This window comes from Labrus mixtus, chromosome 17 (assembly GCF_963584025.1).
Source record: "Labrus mixtus chromosome 17, fLabMix1.1, whole genome shotgun sequence".
NCBI lineage: Eukaryota > Metazoa > Chordata > Actinopteri > Labriformes > Labridae > Labrus > Labrus mixtus.
The window spans coordinates 4,831,724-4,837,335 of NC_083628.1; positions in this window are offsets into that span (position 1 = coordinate 4,831,724).

The following is a 5,612-nucleotide window of genomic DNA, read 5'->3' on the forward strand; positions in this document are numbered from 1 at the left end:
TTGAAGTTGTAATTTACTATATAATAGCTGGCTGTCTTTACTGGTTTTTGAAAAATAAACATTAAGAAATCCCATCAGTGTTGAAGCAGAATTCTCTCAATCTAAAATTTTCCAGCAGACAATAATTGTGTCAAAACATAAATCCTGTCTATTTTGTTATTAATACTATAAACATCACAAACCTGCAAGGTTCACTTTTCACAAACTCATTGCACCTGTTTCACAATCTGCAATGTCTTTTCCAGCTGGCATTCACTGTCCATCCAAGCCCCGGTCAACAACAACAGCCTCACAAACATTGCAGTTTATCCTCCTGTCTCACTTATAATGAGAGCTTATGCAGCCAAAGCTGTGATAAGATGACAAGATGTTTCCACCTCGGGATTATCAACACCACCACCAGAGCGAGGGCTGTTTGGTCCCTAGAGGACAGCTGCAGAAATTAGATGATGAGTGTAATATTTTAAATCAAAACGGACAAAAGCAAACACGAAGTTGCCGCGGTGACCACCTCTGGGTGCTATTTGTGTCATTCACAGAATTGTTGCATCGACTAAACGTTTAAAATCTTTAAAATGCAAGCCAAAACAAGAGCACGAAATGATTCAGAATTCTAGAAACAATATTTTCCAGTGCTGTATGCAGAGAGAACTTCTGCTCGTCTGTGATTCTGCATATTTTCAAGAATCAAACAGAAACAGGCCGATCTCTTACGACTTATTTCCAATCTCTAGTGCTTTCAAAGGTGGGAATCTGAAAATTGCATCGTTGAGCCTCTAACGGGGAAGGATTTTGAAAAAACTGCAACTTATTTTTTTTGTGAATAGGCCAAAACAAGGAAAGCAAAGTCTCGTATTTCTTTTTGTGTTTTGGAAATAAACTATTGACTTTTTTATGCTGAACCAAATAGTGTGAATTTCATTTTAAATTTAAAAAATGTGAGCACTGTAAGAAATGCCAACTGATGCAGTAAAACCCCTCCTTTTTATTTTATTTTAAAAATTATGATTTTAACTTTAAGAGCAATTATGAATTTTGTATTTTTCTTAACGTGATAGTATGCATGCCCCTTTAATACATAACACATACGTAATGACTAAGGGCCCTTAACCTTGTGAAAAACAATTTTAAGAGTACCTTACAGCTGCAGGCAGATGGTTTTGTTTTCTAACTGGTTGCTCAGTTTAAATCTGAAATCAGCTTACCTCAATCTCATTTTGCTTTTGTTGCTCCTTGCTGTCTGTAATGAGCCGTTGCGATGCACAGGATATAGAGCTGGAGGATTAAGACAAAAACACAACAGAACGTAAAGCAAAGGGAGCAGGGAAAACACGTCATTTGTGTGTGTGTGTGTGTGTGTGTGTGTGTGAAAGAAAACAGCAGAATTTAAGAATACAATCTCGCCCGGTTTGAGGAGCTTATTATTTCAAATATGCAAGCACAATGTCATTAAAACGAGTGGTTTCCATTGCAATAATATAATGGCAGACAGAAGCAAATACAGTCAAAACATCCATACTCTGGAGATTAGTGAGTGCTCCTTTGTCCTGCAGGAACATTTTCCCTTATAGTCCTCGGTCCGGAACTCTAAATAACAAAGACGTTTAATTAAAATATATCAATGTATTCAATATATGCAAATACATGATTTCATAAACAGTGCAATAACACAATACAATGAGTAATTTCTGAGTGCAATCATAGTGATAGCTTATCAGTGAAATAAGACAGATGTTGGATAATAATGCAAACGGTATGAAGAATTATGGATTTAAGGAATTCCAGATGTTGTCTTTTATGAGGTTTTAAAATCATTTAATTTCAAATATACACAGAACATCTGCATTGACGATGCATATATACCTGCATATTTGTCCTGTTGTATCCTCTCTTAAGTAGGGAGCATTTGATCTCCTGCTCTGCAAGAATAAACAAACTGCATGGATGCATGGCTCTATACATCGAAAGCATTTTCAAGGATCTCAATCTCATTACAAATTGTCACATGTGCCGTGCACACATTAATGCTGTATAAGTGAAGCATATTAATGCTGTAGACGTGGAGCATTAAGGAGTGAAAAGCCAAAAGACCTGCTACACTGCAACCAAAACAACGGGATTGTCAACATCCAGCAGGGTTGTAAACATCAACAGCTTGGAGGCTAACAGCTTGGAGGCTAACAGTGGAGCCGCGGTGCAGCTCAGAGCCGCAGGAAATCCTTTTATAAGAAGTCCAAGCAAAGAACGAGATCAAATTCTACAGAATGTGTAAATGAGCATTCACATGTTAACATACATGCATTTAAAATATACAACATTGAACATTACGGTTTCTTTTTAAATTGGTAAAATTGTATTTACCTACCTTTTATATGTATGCATCCATGCGTTCTTTGCCAGCACTGATCCATGTTCAAGAGATTTGCAAATAAATGTATTTTATAGCAAGTAAACAAACACACGTCTTAAAGAAGTAATTAAAAAAACATACTGATGCATGTTCCCTTCTGAGAATGAAAACAAAAGAATTACAGATGGAATTAAATAATATTCAACAAAATTAGATTGATCAAAAAAGTAGCCAGTCAGAAGAATAAACAATACTAGAAATTAAACAAAGATTTGCAATTTTAAAATTTGCTAGTAGTATAATCTGTTTGCTAAATTCTTTCAGAATAATTTCAGATTTAAAAAAGGCATTGTGGGAAAAAAGAAACAGCCAAAACAAAAGTTTGACATAATTAGAGTGTGTTATTTTTTATTGTCCTGTTCAATTGAATTGATATTTGTTTTCATGCTAAGTGTTCATTTCATAACATCCATCCCATAATTCTTTCTGGTCATGTCCCCCCGTGTGTCGGGGTTGCTCGAGCATGGGTAAACAAATGCTGTTCCTCAAGATCACCAGTGCAATGGTGCCCTCTAGTGGCGAATATGAAGTATTGCAGAGACCACTGACTTCTGTGAAGTCTGGAGAGATATGTAGATATGTAGGGGGCAGAACTGCTAACTTATACAATGAAAAACAAACATGTTTGAATTTAAAAAATAAATACTTAAGACATAAAAAGCAAAGCACAAGGTATCCTGTAGTAGTGACCAATAACATTTGAACTATAGGATCTGGTTGTAAACATAAAAGCAGTCTGTGTGAAGACATATTGGCCCAAATGCAATCTGGGACATTTTCTATCACTGATTTAAAAGCTTTTGAGTCAGGCATTGAAACCTGATTACAAATATATAGAATTATAACACATCAAACATGACGTAAAAGTGAAATACTTGTGTGTGTGAAAAAAGGTTGTAGGTACTTTGATGTCTTAATAAAAGGTTACTAGGGGTAACTACCATCCTATGAAAGTCCTATGTTGATAATCTAAAGTGGCTGTCTCCCCTGATACTCAGGTATACCAGCTCCTGTGACATCACAGCTGGCTGAGGGGTTGCAGCTAAACACAATGTGTGGGAGTTGTGTTCAGACCTTCATTTTAAACTTCTATGTGATACTAGTAAAAATCAAACAATATCGATAGCTGTTTCGATATACCACAGCAAAAAAAAAAACAATATTAGAGAATTTCTTGTTTTTAGTTTAAAATAATTGCAAACAAACTCCTGCACGATGTCTAAATTGCACAAATACATTGCCAATATATGAATGCAATTTAGACAGGGTTACCTCCTCTGCTCTGTCTGTTTGAAAGAGACATGAATGAAACTGCTGCGTCTTCATGAGAAGTCAAAAGTAGGCCTACTTATGTCATGATTTACCTTTGTTAAGTTAGTTTATTTCTTGTTTTTGTTGCATAGGCGTGATTTCCTGTTTTATTTTGTCATTTGTATCCTCGTGTTTCTCTGTTTCCTGTGTATTTATTTGTTCATATTCCGGGGTTTAGAGTGTAGTCCTGTTTTTGTAGTCTTTACTTTGTAGTTCTGGGGTGCTTCCCAATTGCAAAGTGCCTACACATTCTGACAGTAGACAGTCCCTTCTATCCATGCTGTATACTTTTAGGACCTACTGTTCAGTAGGCCGATATTTGTTCCTACTTGGTCTGATTCATTCAGTGTGGAAGTGGCATCATTATCCCGCCTCGTGTTATTGACACTCCAAGTCAGATGTGACATGCACGATGGCTCATTGAATAAAACAAAACGTCACATTGCATGGAAACAATTCAACAACTGATTGAAAGGCGCGTTACCCGAACCGTCCACATCCATCCTCGTTTTGTTTTTGGAGGCGCACGTGAAGTGACGTTTTACATTTAATTTCGCACAGCATTGTGGGTGTTTATGCTGAAATGTTCACTCTACTGAGGTGGACCCAAATCATGTCTACTGAATGACCACGAGGGTTCAGTCTACTGAAAAGGCGGCACTCCATACTGAACTGTGGCTTTTCAGAAAGGGGCCCGGGTCTTGCCTTCATCAGTTTTACCTGTGTCTTGTCTGTCACACCTGGTGTTGATCAGCCCTCGTCTATTTAGCCTCTGTGTTCATTTCCCTCTGTGTCAGTCCATACATCTACCTACTTGTGTTCCTGTGGCATCTGTTGTTCTCCTTGTGGCTCCTAGATGTTTGTGTTTTGCTTTTTGTAGATTTTGTTTGGACTTTTGTTGAAGATGGTTATTGGACTTAGAAGTAAACCTTTTATTGTTAAAATATATATGGGGTCCTCTACCTTGTTTTACGCACTGAACGTGACCGGGGAACATCAGAATTGGCTGACCAGTGAATTTGAATGGATCACAGCTGCTCTCTGTTTTGCTATTGGCTTTAAAATATGAAGGAACATCTGATTTATTTTGTAGAATATAGTAATTACTCTTTTAAACATATTCAAAAAATACAGAACACAGAAGTACAAACAGTGAAGAGCCAGAAAGTAAAAACAAGTCAAATATATGCAGCAAAAGGGTTTACACAAAAATACACATCAGTATTTACCATGGAACATTTTCAGTTGGTGGTCCAAGATTTTTTAAAACATACTTTTTCTGAAATCTCAGCCCCTTAAAATGCAAGAGTGTTTTAATTTCCCCCCATCTCCAAATCAAAGGTGAGCAAAGAGTTGACCTGAAGACTTTTAAAAGCGTCATTAATTTTAATTATAATAATTAATAATTATATTAATAATTAAAAATGGAGATTGTATTATCTTACAGATGTTACTAAAGTATTAGAAGTTTGACAGCTACAGAGTGTGCCGATGTCAGAGGTTAAAACCGGATCCAGCACTTCTACAAATGAGGACAGCACAACACTGGTTTCCAACAGTTACTGGTTTAAGAAATGGAATACAAACAAGTGATATCATAACATATATTTTGTTTTTCAGTAGTTTCAACGTTTTAAAGCACGTGAAACACAACTTGCCGCTCCTCAGACAGACGAAAAAAAAGCAGTCGCGCACAAGCGACACCCCATGCGTGTGACGTCATTTCGGGGGCGGGGCCGAGTGTTTTTATGGTTTATTTGCACAATACCTCACTTCCTCGGCAGCTGCCATTGCTGTGGTGGTATATGGGGGTTAGAGAGGGGAGCGAAAGATAGTGGTAAAGAGAGAGAGAGAGAGCGAGAGAGGGAGAATAAAGGAGGGGAGGGAGTGA